The sequence below is a fragment of the Orcinus orca genome, chromosome 1 (assembly GCF_937001465.1).
Source record: "Orcinus orca chromosome 1, mOrcOrc1.1, whole genome shotgun sequence".
In the NCBI taxonomy this organism is placed as follows: Eukaryota; Metazoa; Chordata; class Mammalia; order Artiodactyla; family Delphinidae; genus Orcinus; species Orcinus orca.
In genome coordinates, this window is record NC_064559.1 from 102,382,135 (window position 1) to 102,397,996 (window position 15,862).

At 40.5% G+C, this 15,862-nt stretch overlaps 2 long non-coding RNA genes across 4 annotated transcripts in view; one reads left to right on the forward strand and one right to left on the reverse strand.

The window, feature by feature from the left end:
- The window catches only part of LOC125962139 (uncharacterized), a 28,721-nt gene extending 21,452 nt beyond the window's left edge, over positions 1 to 7,269 (reverse strand). For 2 of the 3 annotated variants that reach the window (XR_007473610.1, XR_007473613.1), the window contains exon 1: positions 6,975 to 7,269. This is a non-coding gene — a long non-coding RNA (uncharacterized LOC125962139). The remainder of the gene's footprint in view (positions 1 to 6,974) is intronic. The other variant, XR_007473614.1, reaches the window with a different exon arrangement.
- LOC125962151 (uncharacterized) lies at positions 164 to 14,295 on the forward strand. The gene is made up of 2 exons (XR_007473636.1): positions 164 to 238; positions 14,204 to 14,295. It is a non-coding gene; the product is annotated as an uncharacterized LOC125962151 (long non-coding RNA).
- Positions 14,296 to 15,862: the final 1,567 nt, after the last annotated feature.

Consider the following 15,862-nt stretch of genomic DNA (forward strand, 5'->3'; position numbering starts at 1 on the left):
TCCGTATCCATGATAGGCTTTGAAGAGAAGAGGATGGTGGAGCTCTGGAACTAGTTGAGTCCATTGTCCTTATCCTTTCCAGATGCAGATAAAAGCTCAAGCTCTTACATACTCTTGGGTGGCCACTTCTGCTAGCAATGTTGAACAGGTGCCCCAGGAGGGCATTTCTGCTTGCACTGCTGAGGCACGCATGGGTCAGGGCACTTTATAGGTGGGCAAGGGTCTGGACACTTGCAAGGTGGGCAAGGGTCTGGACACTTGCAAGGTGGGCAAGGGTCTGGACACTTGCAAGGTGGGCAAGGGTCATGGCATTTTTGTGTGCACACTGGTGGTGGCTGGCAGGGCTGCTTGCACTGCTGATGTTGAGAAGACATCTTTCTGGAGTCTTAATATCTGAAAGAAAGTATATGACCGTGTTCACAACAAGGAATTCCTATAGAGAAAACAGCAAAATCTTGTGGAATAACAACAGATAGTATCTCACCAATCTCTAAGTATGTGCTTTAATCTGTTAAATACTTTTTAATGAATTTCTGACTTCTCTCTCACTCTTCAGAAAATCGTTACATCAGCCCAGAGAAAACCTTCCCTTTTCTCATACAGCTTTTCTAAAGAAAATATCTTTGTTTTGAAGAAACATGCAATGTTTTCTCTTTTGGTTTCTTTCTTTCTTTCTTTCCTTCTTTCCTTTTTTCTTTTTAATGAAAACGACATCTTCAGAAAAGGCCCTCACATGTTCTAAAATCATGGGCAAGCTCACAAGCCATTTGTATCAACATTTCCTCTCATGATGTCCCGACAGGATGACTTATATCCAGAGCAGAGGGCAATCAGGATGAGTGTAAGGGTCTCACACCTTCTAAGATAAATGCCTCTGAAATCACAGCAGAGGTCCAAGAGAAAGGCATAGAAGAAGGTAAATACTTTGCTCTTTATCCCTTCATGTCAATATTTCCTGTTAATTTCTTTTTCAATAGAGGAATTCAAACTAGGTATCAGTAATCTAGTAAATACAATACAACATTGTGCCCAGATTCCAAGTTCTCATCCACTAAGTAGCATTATACCCATGATCATAATTTTGGACCCATCAAGCTTGCTGAGTCTAGCATAAACTCAACATTTGGGTGTCCATGAACAAAGTTGAAATGAAGAATAAGACTCACCAGGTTCTCCAAAGTCAATCAGAACTCGAGTGGCAGGAGGATAGCTGTCGTGCAGCAGAGGACCTATTTATTGGCGCTTACTGCCCCACCCAGGGGGAAGCGGAACTACCAAACTTGGTCTGGTCCAATCATTTCCCAACCCAAATGCAAATCCATCCATAACTGGCTTGGCAGGGACTCTGAAAACAGGAAATATCCTGATCCCGGATCTCCTCACTGGATTATGTTCTCATGACTCACAGAGTCCCTGCCTTAGCTCTCAGTTTCAGTCGTTTAAGGCAGTGGGAGCACTTGGAGTGTCCTCTAACTTGGAGTCAAAAGTTCCATTCCTTGACTGGGGAGGATGACCCTTTCGTATCTTTCACCATCCTTGACTCTAAAACTGCCTGCCTAGTTGCACTTGATCTGGTGGCAAGTTTGTTGTACATACTGGGTTGAAATGGGCCTCGCTACCTGGTGACACATGTCACTTTACCTCAAGTCTTTCTTTCAATTCATTTCGGTTTGATTCATGGCTTGCTAAACAAAGTCTCGTTTCGTCTTCGAAAATGGTCTGAGGGAAATTTGCAGATCATCTCATATGATTCCCTACCTTGACACTTGGAAACGTGTAGTAAAGTGTTGACCACTACGGTCCTCCTTTCACTGTTTGCTCCTTCAAATAAAGAACATCCAGCAGTCAGATGCCTGTGACCTTTATAAATCTGTTTTACTTCCTGCCACAAGGAATCCACTAGGCACATAGCATCCCCTACCATAACTGAGATGAGCTGGCAGCTCAGACCCAAGACTTACAACAGAAATGAAGCTTTTTGCTCATACCTCCCAAAGGGACATAACACATGCTCCAATCCAATTTCTCCAACTGACCTCTTCGGATGTCTTCAATTTTTGAAGAAATCTCAGAGGATTGTTCAAGTTTTCTGGCTTCCTGTCGCTGTAAAATTATTGGGAAACCCAATGTATTATGCAATGCCATTCACGCAACTAATTTTGTATGTATTTAATACTTATGAATTATTTAAACACATATTGTTTCCCATCAAATCTAGGGTAAATTCATGAGAAAGTTGAAATCACTTGATTAAAAATGCAGTCACTGAAGTTCATTGCCATTCATGTACAACTTCTTAATCATTAATACGAATTTTGTTATATTTTAAACCTATGTTTTGCATTTTCCATTTAGGGCACGGTGGAGCACGTGTCAAATAAACCTATATCGTGCTGTACTTTCTTCATACAATTTGTCAATGTGCTGGAAGGAAGGTTTGATGGTTAATTTATGGGTCAGATTCACTGGCACAGGTCCCCCGTTTACTGGACAAACATTATTCTGTGTGTTTCTGTAAGGATGATTTTGGATGAGAGTATTATTTAAATCAGTAGCCTGAGTTAAGTCGGTTGCCCTGTATAACGTGGGAAGTTCTCATACAATCCAATGACGGCCTGAATAGAACAAGGCTGACGTTCCCTCAGGTAAAAGAATATTCCTCTGTCAGATGGACTTCTAGCAGTTTCAGCTCTGCAGATTTTGCGTGTTCCAGACATTTTAATCTCTCTCTCTCTGTCCTTGTCCCAGTTTCTGTAACATATTTCTGTATGTATATACGTACCTACAGGTTGTAATATATAATTTGAATATTTCATCTGTCATTTCATGTACATGACTACCTATGGCCAATTAAAATAAAAATTTTCAAAGGTATTTTGAAGTGAATTTAAAGCCAAACATATTAATGTAATATGACACATGGGGTGTGGAATTATGACAAATATAATGAGCTATTAGCAAATAACCGAAGTTCAGGAACCATTGCCGTAGCACATCTACCAAAGACTTCATTTCTGCCTATTCAGTGATTTAGATGTTAACAGGTTTTCTAAGTTCCTCCCTTCTATCCTGTATATGAACACTACTCTTTTCTATGCTGTCGCCATGGGCACTGAAGAGTGTTTTGATGGATCATGGTTGGTGAGGGCCCTGTCTGGTTTAGGAATAGAGTTGCAAATCTCGCTTTATGATACTGTAGAATGTTGGAACAGATGTTTAATGGAATCACGATATCCCATCTCAACTTACGTGAACTCTTCCCTAGACCGCTGTCCTGCGCTTAAAATTCCTTTATCAGGAAATAAATCTCTTGTATTCCATAATTGAATACGAAGTTTCAATTGTGTGAAACCAAAACTAGATATAAGGTACCATTTCAGATTCAGAGCATCACATATAAATGATTCAGAGTGACGCTGGGAGGGCAAAGATAAGCAAAGCACTACAGGTCTGACGTGTGGATGAAATGTGAACTTAGGGCACATCTGATATATTTGCTTTTTTCCACTCAGTCCAACAATGTTTTAGGTCTTTGAAGAGAGAAATTTGAAAAAAATGTTCACCGTTTATTCTCTGTCTTCTTCTTCACGTGCCAGAACACTCAACCTGCCATATTATCTTCACTGCCAATATCTACCCCTTAACCGTCCAATTTGGTACTTTGACATATCGCCCATGCATTTAGTAATAGTCCTTTCATAATTCTTCCTGCAGTCAGAAGGAAGAACTGGCCTAGTAACTTGTCTTGGCCGAATAATCAGGAAGCTTCTTAGGAATGGGGTTTTATAATGGGACAGCAGGAGGAAGAGGGAAATGAGGAGTAGAAGAGGAGAAAGAGGAGACACTTGAATCGTGTGAAAGTCATCAGCTAGGCATGTGCCAGAAGACCAGGTCGTAAACTTTGCTTGCAGCTCAGCCACATCTTCACTGACTCCTATATATATTTTTAACAATATGATACGTTGTTATTAAAATGAAGGTATACCATTTAATATACAATGCGGAAAACATAAAGCTGTTAAAAAATGAGCATGTGTATTAAACGGCCAAAAACAATCACTGCTGATACTTTGCTGTATTTAGTGTTACGAGTTTTCAATTTTCATAAACCCACACACATGCATCCATGTCTATCAGGCTACTGATTTGAGATCATCTTTTGTAATATAGATATCTCTAGGCATAGGTTGCTCTCTTTGTGCTGCATTACATTTATCCCGAATGTTCTTGTATGTTTTCTTTTCATTTTCGTTCATCTCAGGTTATTTTCTATTTATTTCTTATTTCTCCTTCGTACCATTGTTCATTTTGGAATGTGTTTCCAAACTAACAGATGTCAGAGCAACAGAGAGTAGAATGGTGGTCAGCATGGTCTGAGGGGTCGGGGAAAGGTCGGATGTTTGGCCACGGGTACAAGCCTGCAATCATACAATGAATGAGTTCTCAGAGTCTACAGTAGAGCATGGTGATCTAGGTAATAGCACTCACTTGTGTAGTTGAATCTTGCTGGGAAATTAGACCATAAGCATTCTCATCACACACACACATACAAAGACACACACACACACACACACACACACACACACACACACACACACAGAAACAGGGAGACATACACACATTACATTGTTACTGATGAAGTGATTTATGTTCTAAGTGACCGATGATGGTAATGACTGCATAAAGTACATATATGTCAAGTCATCACATTATACACAGTAAATATGTACAATTTCGTTTGTTAATTATTCCTCAATAATCCCAGAGGGAAAGCATGAAGGAATAAGTATCATACAACGGAGTAACAATGTTTGAGCATCTCTGTGTTCCTTCTCCTCCTTGGCTCTCTCAGGATCTGATACTATTCTCTGAGAGAGCTTCCTTTATCCATCATTCTCTGGGGTCCTTGTAGTCACCTCAGAGTGGATATTCCCTTTTAGTCACCTGTACTGACCATATCTGATTTCCTAGTTGGAAATTAGGGAACGGTGCACGGGAATGTCGTTAGTAATCTTAAAAATCATTCTTTTTCGTTTTGGCCCATAGTTAATTTAGTTCTCAATTCCCTCAGAAACTTATTAGGCACCTGATATAATTTCAGTCCCCCAATCATTTCTATGTCCTACAGATCTCAGTTAGGTCCTTTTGTAGAAGGAATTTTCTGGCCTGATTAAATGACTGCTTTTTCCCCTAACATAATACAGCAACCATGAGGCTCCCTGGCACACGTGTGGAAAGAAGACAACTTCTGTCTACTTTCCCTGTTGTAACAGTCCACTGAAATTGAACTTCTAGTTGAAAACCACTTCTAATCGCATCTCTTACTCTTTAGGACTTACAAGCGGTGAGTTTTCTAATTCAACAAGGTTTTGAACTTCTGGACTGTATTATTTTTCTTTTCATTCTTTACATTTCTGGCCTGTCAACCAGAAAGATTTTCCTGAACATACATCTCCTGAAATACCCTGGGCAAATCAACAAGTGAGCAACCATTGCTTTGCCTCTAAAGATACCATGGACAACCATTACTTCAAACATTTTGCTATTGAATAACATGTAGCACCACATTTACGGCTTCCAATTTCAGATTCCTTTCCAACCACCTCCGGACACATAAGCCAATGCCACAATTTTTTTAAGATTTGTTACAGGAGCATCCCACCTCAAAGAACTAATTTCTATGTCAGGTCAAATAACAGTAGCTACAGTAGAGACAACTCCCAAATAGCAGTGTTGATTTTTCACTCATGACACGGTCTGGTGAGCGTTGAACAGTAACATGGGCTTTTGTTTGCTTCTGCAGTTCTGGCATCTTTGACTCCTTTACTTCTAACCACAAGAAGGGATATGCTTAATGAACACATCCCTTTTCACAGCTTACTGGACCAGTAAGCTAAGCACTTGGAAAACAAGCGGCATAGTAACAGTCATTTTGTAAATCAAGATAAACATTGGAATCCCCTGTGTATCTCAAATGTGGGGTCAAAATAATGAAGAATGTAATTTCCGAGGTGAAAAAACATAGTAAGACCCTGCGGTTGTTGAGTTTTACAATAAGAAGAGCACGTTGTACAAATGGGGAAGAGGTAGCACTTTGCCTGGTAAGGTCCCTTTAAATTCCCTTTCTTTTGTACTACCCATGTTTTCAGAACTATTATAATTTTATACAGAGTATCCCAATAATTTCCCAAACTGGTTATTTTGTGGGGTCAGATTAAAAATTCAGTTAAACTGGTAAAGAAAATCAACACAGAATATGAATGGATAATAGAGTTTAAAGAATATCCTTGCTTGCTCTACTAGGTATGTCAGAGCCACTCCCCTGCTTGGAGCACCTGGGGGTGGTGGTGACGGTGTTGGTGGTGGTGACGGTGATGACGACAGGGACAATGATGATCTGCCACCTCTCAAATGCCAATTACATGCTCGGCATTGTGCCAACTAAATGACACACGTTCATGTAATTTTTATGGCTAAGCAAGTGGGCACTGTATATGTGATTTTCCCCAGAGTTTATTAAAGGATTTGAAATCCCAAGAAGTTACAAAACGTGTTCCTTAAATGAGTCAAGCAATAATTAGGAAAATAACCTGGATTTTTAACTGTATAGAAATAATCATTGATACGACTCCAAATTCAGATAACACTGACTGTGAAAGCCTGAAACTCGGGATCAAAGAAGGATAGAAATCAAGCAAAATTATCATATGATATTGCTAAAAGCAGGTATGCAAAGAAAGAAAATATTTTCCCATCTCACAAAAGAACTGTATTTTATTCAGGACGTGGAGGATAAGTAACAATTGCTCAGCTGGTAGAAACCCATGCCCAGGTGACCGACCGACACAGAAGACAGCGAGAGAATCCTCAGAGGGCGCCCAGGAGGAGAGCGGCTGCTCTTCCTTCTGAGGCTCTGCGATGCTTTCTTGGGCACCTCCTAGATGGAAGCAGTACAGCACTCACAGGTAAGCAACCTCTGTCTGTCAGGAAGCAGCACTCGCATATTGAGGCTGAAGGGTGGAGAAGCTTCTTCCGTATCCATGATAGGCTTTGAAGAGAAGAGGAAGGTGGAGCTCTGGAACTAGTTGAGCTGATTGTCCTTATCCTTTCCAGATGCAGATAAAAGCTCAAGCTCTTACATACTCTTGGGTGGCCACTTCTGCTAGCAATGTTGAACAGGTGCCCCAGGAGGGCATTTCTGCTTGCACTGCTGAGGCACGCATGGGTCAGGGCACTTTATAGGTGGGCAAGGGTCTGGACACTTGCAAGGTGGGCAAGGGTCTGGACACTTGCAAGGTGGGCAAGGGTCATGGCATTTCTGTGTGCACACTGGTGGTGGCTGGCAGGGCTGCTTGCACTGCTGATGTTGAGAAGACATCTTTCTGCAGTCTTAATATCTGAAAGAAAGTATATGACCGTGTTCACAACAAGGAATTCCTATAGAGAAAACAGCAAAATCTTGTGGAATAACAACAGATAGTATCTCACCAATCTCTAAGTATGTGCTTTAATCTGTTTAATACTTTTTAATGAATTACTGACTTCTCTCTTGCTCTTCAGAAAATCGTTACATCAGCCCAGAGAAAACCTTCCCTTTTCTCATACAGCTTTTCTAAAGAAAATATCTTTGTTTTGAAGAAACATGCAATGTTTTCTCTTTTGGTTTCTTTCTTTCTTTCTTTCCTTTTTTGTTTTTAATGAAAACGACATCTTCAGAAAAGCCCCTCACATGTTCTAAAAACATGGGCAAGCTCACAAGCAATTTGTATCAACATTTCCTCTCATGACGTCCCAACAGGATGACTTATATCCAGCGCAGAGGGCAATCAGGATGAGTGTAAGGGTCTCACACCTTCTAAGATAAATGCCTCTGAAATCACAGCAGAGGTCCAAGAGAAAAAGGCATAGAAGAAGGTAAATACTTTGCTCTTTATCCCTTCATGTCAATATTTCCTGTTAATTTCTTTTTCAATAGAGGAATTCAAACTAGGTATCAGTAATCTAGTAAATACAATACAACATTGTGCCCAGATTCCAAGTTCTCATCCACTAAGTAGCATTATACCCATGATCATAATTTTGGACCCATCAATCTTGCTGAGTCCAGCCTAAACTCAACATTTGGGTGTCCATGAACAAAGTTGAAATGAAGAATAAGACTCACCAGGTTCTCCAAAGTCAATCAGAACTCGAGTGGCAGGAGGATAGCTGTCGTGCAGCAGAGGACCTATTTATTGGCGCTTACTGCCCCACCCAGGGGGAAGCGGAACTACCAAACTTGGTCTGGTCCAATCATTTCCCAACCCAAATGCAAATCCATCCATAACTGGCTTGGCAGGGACTCTGAAAACAGGAAATATCCTGATCCCGGATCTCCTCACTGGATTATGTTCTCATGACTCACAGAGTCCCTGCCTTAGCTCTCAGTTTCAGTCGTTTAAGGCAGTGGGAGCACTTGGAGTGTCCTCTAACTTGGAGTCAAAAGTTCCATTCCTTGACTGGGGAGGATGACCCTTTCGTATCTTTCACCATCCTTGACTCCAAAACTGCCGGCCTAGTTGCACTTGATCTGGTGGCAAGTTTGTTGTACATACTGGGTTGAAATGGGCCTCGCTACCTGGTGACACATGTCACTTTACCTCAAGTCTTTCTTTCAATTCATTTCGGTTTGATTCATGGCTTGCTAAACAAAGTCTCGTTTCGTCTTCGAAAATGGTCTGAGGGAAATTTGCAGATCATCTCATATGATTCCCTACCTTGACACTTGGAAACGTGTAGTAAAGTGTTGACCACTACGGTCCTCCTTTCACTGTTTGCTCCTTCAAATAAAGAACATCCAGCAGTCAGATGCCTGTGACCTTTATAAATCTGTTTTACTTCCTGCCACAAGGAATCCACTAGGCACATAGCATCCCCTACCATAACTGAGATGAGCTGGCAGCTCAGACCCAAGACTTACAACAGAAATGAAGCTTTTTGCTCATACCTCCCAAAGGGACATAACACATGCTCCAATCCAATTTCTCCAACTGACCTCTTCGGATGTCTTCAATTTTTGAAGAAATCTCAGAGGATTGTTCAAGTTTTCTGGCTTCCTGTCGCTGTAAAATTATTGGGAAACCCAATGTATTATGCAATGCCATTCACGCAACTAATTTTGTATGTATTTAATACTTATGAATTATTTAAACACATATTGTTTCCCAACAAATCTAGGGTAAATTCATGAGAAAGTTGAAATCACTTGAATAAAAACGCAGTCACTGAAGTTCATTGCCATTCATGTACAACTTCTTAATCATTAATAAGAATTTTGTTATATTTTAAACCTATGTTTTGCATTTTCCATTTAGGTCACGGTGGAGCATGTGTCAAATAAACCTATATCGTGCTGTACTTTCTTCATACAATTTGTCAATGTGCTGGAAGGAAGGTTTGATGGTTAATTTGTGGGTCAGATTCACTGGCACAGGTCCCCCGTTTACTGGACAAACATTATTCTGTGTGTTTCTGTAAGGATGATTTTGGATGAGAGTATTATTTAAATCAGTAGCCTGAGTTAAGTCGGTTGCCCTCTATAACGTGGGAAGTTCTCATCCAATCCAATGATGGCCTGAATAGAACAAGGCTGACGTTCCTTCAGGTAAAAGAATATTCCTCTGTCAGATGGACTTCTAGGAGTTTCAGCTCTGCAGATTTTGCGTGTTCCAGACATTTTAATCTCTCTCTCTCTGTCCCTGTCCCAGTTTCTGTAACACATTTCTGTATGTATATACGTACCTACAGGTTGTAATATATAATTTGAATATTTCATCTGTCATTTCATGTACATGATTACCGATGGCCAATTAAAATAAAAATTTTCAAAGGTATTTTGAAGTGAATTTAAAGCCAAACATATTAATGTAATATGACACATGGGGTGTGGAATTACGACAAATATAATGAGCTATTAGCAAATAACCGAAGTTCAGGAACCATTGCCTTAGCACATCCACCAAAGACTTCATTTCTGACTTTTCAGTGATTTAGGTGTTAACAGGTTATCTAAGTTCCTCCCTTCTATCCTGGATATGAACACTACTCTTTTCTATGCTGTCGCCATGGGCACTGAAGAGTGTTTTGATGGATCATGGTTGGTGAGGGATCATGGTCTGGTTTAGGAATAGAGTTGCAAATCTCGCTTTATGATACTGTAGAATGTTGGAACAGATGTTTAATGGAATCAGGATATCCCATCTCAGCTTACGCGAACTCTTCCCTAGACCGCTGTCCTGCGCTTAAAATTCCTTTATCAGGAAATAAATCTCTTGTATTCCATAATTGAATACGAAGTTTCAATTGTGTGAAACCAAAAGTAGATATAAGGTACCATTTCAGATTCAGAGCATCACATATAAATGATTCAGAGTGACGCTGGGAGGGGAAAGAAAAGCAAAGCACTACAGGTCTGACATGTGGATGAAATGTGAACTTAGGGCACATCTGATATATTTGCTTTTTTCCACTCAGTCCAACAATGTTTTAGGTCTTTGAAGAGAGAAATTTGAAAAAAAATGTTCACCGTTTATTCTCTGTCTTCTTCTTCACGTGCCAGAACGCTCAACCTGCCATATTATCTTCACTGCCAATATCTACCCCTTAACCGTCCAATTTGGTACTTTGACATATCGCCCATGCATTTAGTAATAGTCCTTTCATAATTCTTCCTGCAGTCAGAAGGAAGAACTGGCCTAGTAACTTGTCTTGGCCAAATAATCAGGAAGCTTCTTAGGAATGGGGTTTTATAACGGGACAGCAGGAAGAAGAGGGGAATGAGGAGTAGAGGAGGAGACACTTGAAACCTGTGAAAATCATCAGCAAGGCATGTGCCAGAAGACCCGGTCGTAAACTTTCCTTGCAGCTCAGCCACATCTTCACTGACTGCTATATATTTTTTTAACAATATGATACATTGTTATATAAATAAAGGTATATCGTTGAACATATAATGGGGAAAACACAAAGCTGTTAAAAAGTGATCATGTCCATTAAACGGCCAAAAATATTCACTGCTTATACGTTGCTGTATTTAGTGTTACGAGTTTTCAATTTTCATATACCCACACACATGCATACATGTCTATCAGGTTACTGATTTGAGATCATCTTTTGTAATATAGATATCTCCAGGCATAGGTTGCTCTCTTTGTGCTGCCTTACATTTATCCCCAAAGTTCTTGTATGTTTTCTTTGCATTTTCGTTCATCTCAAGTTATTTTCTATTTATTCGTTATTTCTTCTTTGCACCATTGTTTATTTAGGAATGTGTTTCCAAACTAACAGATGTCACAGCAACAGAGAGTAGAATGGTGGTCAGCAGGGTCTCAGGGGTTGGGCAAAGGTGGAGGTTTTGGGCCAACGGTACAAGCCTGCAATCATACAATGAATGAGTTCTCAGAGTCTACAGTACAGCATGGTGATCTAGCTAATAACACTCAGTTGTGTACTTGACTCTTGCTGAGAAATTAGACCATAAGCATTCTCATCACACACACACACACGCACACACACAAAACAGAGAGACATACACACATTTCATTTTTACTGATGAAGTGATCTATGTGCTAAGTGACCGATGTTGGTAATCACTGCATAAAGTACACATACGTCAAGTCATCACATTATACACCGTAAATATGTACAATTTCATTTGTCAATTATTCCTCAATAAACCCAGAGGGAAAGCAGAAGGAATAAGCATCACACAACAGAGTAACAATGTTTGAGCATCTCTGTGTTCCTTCTCCTCCTAGGCTCTCTCAGGATCTGATATTATTCTCTGAGAGAGCTTCCTTTATACAGTATTCTCTGGGGTCCTGGTAATCACCTCAGAGTGGATATACCCTTTTAGTCACCTGTACTGACCATATCTGATTTCCTAGTTGGAAATTAGGGAAAGGTGAGCAGGAATGTCATTAGTAATCTTAAAAATCATTCTTTTTCGTTTTGGCCCATAGTTAATTTAGTTCTCAATTCCCTCAGAAACTTATTAGGCACCTGATATAATTTCAGTCCCCCAATCATTTCTATGTCCTACAGATCTCAGTTAGGTCCTTTTGTAGAAGGAATTTTCTGGCCTGATTAAATTACTGCCTTTTCCCCTAACATAATACAGCAACCATGAGGCTCCCTGGCACACAGGTGGAAAGATGACAACTTCTGTCTCTTTTCCCTGTTGTAACAGTCCACTGAAATTGAACTTCTAGTTGAAAACCACTTCTAATCTCATCTCTTACTCTTTAGGACTTACAAGTGGTGAGTTTTCTAATTCAACAAGGTTTTGAACTTCTGGACTGTATTATTTTTCTTTTCATTCTTTACATTTCTGGCCTGTCAACCAGAAAGATTTTCCTGAACATACGTCTCCTGAAATACCCTGGGCAAATCAACAAATGAGCAACCATTGCTTTGCCTCTAAAGATACCATGATCAGCCATTACTGCAAACATTTTGCTATTGAATAATATGGAGCACCACGTTTACGGCTTCCAGTATCAGATTCCTTTCCAACCACCTCCAGACCCATAAGCCAATGCCTCAATTTTAAGATTTGTTACAGGAGCATCCACCTCAAAGAACTAATTTCTATGTCAGGTCAAATAACAGTAGCTACAGTAGAGACATCTCCCAAATAGCACTGTTGATTTTCCACTCATGTCATAGTCTGAGGAGCGTTGAAGAGTAACATGGGCATATGTTTGCTTCTGCAGTTCTGGCATCTTTGACTCCTTTACTTCTAACCACAAGAAGGGGTACGCTTAATGAACACCTCCCTTTTCACAGCTTACTGGACCATCTTGGAAAACAAGCTGCATAGCAACAGTCATTTTGTAAATCAAGATAAACATTGTAATTCCCAGTGTATCTCAAAGGTGGGGTCAAAACAATCAAGTATGTAATTTCCGAGGTGAAAAAATTTAATAAGACCCTGTGGTTGTTGAGTTTTGCAGTAAGAAGAGCACGTTGTACACTTGGAGAACAGGTAGCACTTTGTCTGGTAAGGTCCCTTTAAATTCCCTTTCTCTTGTACTACCCAAGTTTTCAGAACTATTATAAGTTTATAGCGTATCCCAATAATTTCCCAAACTGGTTATTTTGTGGTGTCAGATTAAAAATTCGGTTAAATTGGAAAAGAAAAACAACACAGAATATGAATGGGTAATAGAGTTTAAGAATCTCCTTGCTTGCTCTACGAGGTATGTCAGAGCCACTCCCCTGCTCGGAGCACCTGGGGGTGGTGGTGACGGTGTTGGTGGTGGTGCCGGTGATGATGACAGGGACAATGATGATCGGCCACCTCTCAAATGCCAATTATGTGCTCGGTATTGTACCAAATGAATGACACACATTCATGTAATTTTTATGCTTAAGCAAGTTGGCACTGTCAATGTGATTTCCACCAGAGTTTATTAAAGGATTTGAAATCCCAAGAAGTTAAATAACTTGTTCCTCAAATCAATCAAGCAAGAATTAGGAAAATAACCTGGGTTTTTAACTGTATAGAAATAATCATTGATACGACTCAAAATTCAGATAACACTGACTGTGAAAGCCTGAAACTCGGGATCAAAGAAGGATAGAAATCAAGCAAAATTATCATATGATATTGCTAAAAGCAGGTTTGCAAAGAAAGAAAATATTTTCCCATCACACAAAAGAACTGTATTTTATTCAGGAAGTGGAGGATAAGTAACAATTGCTCAGCTGGTAGAAACCCATGCCCAGGTGACCGACCGACACAGAAGACAGCGAGAGAATCCTCAGAGGGTGCCCAGGAGGAGAGCTGTTAGTCTTCCTTCTGAGGCTGTGTGATGCTTTCTTGGGCACCTCCCAGAGGGGGCAGTACAGCACCCTCAGGTAAGAAACCTCTGTCTGTCAGGAAGCACCACTCGCATATTGAGGCTGAAGGGTAGAGAAGCTTCTTCCGTATCCATGATAGGCTTTGAAGAGAAGAGGAAAGTGGAGCTCTGGAGCTAGTTGAGCTGATTGTCCTTATCCTTTCCAGATGCAGATAAAAGCTCAAGCTCTTACATACTCTTGGGTGGCCACTTCTGCTAGCAATGTTGAACAGGTGCCCCAGGAGGGCATTTCTGCTTGCACTGCTGAGGCACGCATGGGTCAGGGCACTTTATAGGTGAGCAAGGGTCTGGACACTTGCAAGGTGGGCAAGGGTCTGGACACTTGCAAGGTGGGCAAGGGTCATGGCATTTTGGTGTGCACACTGGTGGTGGCTGGCAGGGCTGCTTGCACTGCTGATGTTGAGAAGACATCTTTCTGCAGTCTTAATATCTGAAAGAAAGTATATGACCGTGTTCACAACAAGGAATTCCTATAGGGAAAACAGCAAAATCTTGTGGAATAGCAACAGATAGTATCTCACCAATCTCTAAGTATGTGCTTTAATCTCTTTAATACCTTTTAGTGAATTTCTGACTTCTCTCTCGCTCTTCAGAAAATCGTTACATCAGCCCAGAGAAAACCTTCTCTTTTCTCATACAACTTTTCTAAAGAAAATATCTTTGCTTTGAAGAAACATTCAATGATTTCTCTTTTGGTTTCTTTCTTTGTTTCTTTCTTTGTTTCTTCCTTCCTTTCTTTCTTTCTTACTTTTTTACTTTTTTATGAAAACGACATATGCAGAAAAGGCCCTCACATGTTCTAAAATCATGGGCAAGCTCACAAGCAATTCCTGTCAACGTTTTCTCTCATGAGGTCCCAACAGGATGACTTATATACAGAGCAAAGGGCAATCAGGATGAGTGTAAGGGTCTCACACCTTCTAAGATAAATGTCTCTGAAATCACAGTAGAGGTCCAAGAGAAAGGCATAGAAAAAGGTAAATACTTTGCTCTTTATCCCTTCATGTCACTATTTCCTGTTAATTTCTTTTTCAATAGAGGAATTCAAACTAGGTAGCAGAAATCTAGTAAATACAATACAACATTGTGCCCACATTCCACGTTCCCATCCACCAAATAGAATTATACTCATGATGATAACTTTGGACCCATCAAGCTTGCGGACTGCAGCATAAACTCAACTTTCGGGTGTCCAAGAACAAAGTTGAAATGAGGAATCAGACTCACCAGGTTCTCCAAATTCAATCGGAACTCGAATAGCAGGAGGATAGCCGTCGTGCAGCAGAAGACCTTTTTATTGGAACTTACTGCCCCACCCAGGGGGAAGCGGAATTACCAATCTTGGCCTGGTCCAACCATTTCCCAACCCAAATGCAAATCCATCCATAACTGGCTTGACAGGGATGCTGAAAACAGGGAATATCCTCTTCCAGGATCTCCTCACTGGATTATGTTCTCATGACTCACAGAGTCCCTGCCTTAGCTCTGAGTTTCAGTCGTTTAAGGCAGTGGGAGCTCTTGGAGTGCTCCCTACCTTGTAGTCAAAAGTTCCATTCCTTGACTGCGGACGATGACCCTTCCCTATCTTTCACCATCCTTGACTCTAAAACTGCCTGCCTAGTTGCACTTGATCTGGTGGCAATTTTGTTGTACGTACTGGTTTGAAATGGGCCTCGCTACCTGGTGACACATGTGTCTTTACCTCAAGTCCTTTTTACAATTCCTTTCGGCTTGATTCATGGCTTGCTAAACAAAGTCTCGTTTCGTCTTCGAAAAAGGTCTGAGAGACATTTGCATATCATCTCATATGATTCCCTATCTTGACACTTGGAAACGTGTAGTAACGTGTTGACCACTATGGTCCTCCTTTCACCGTTTGCTCGTTCAAATAAAGAGCATGCAGCAGTCAGATTCCTGTGACCTTTATAAATCTGTTTTACTTCGTGCCACAAGGAATTCAC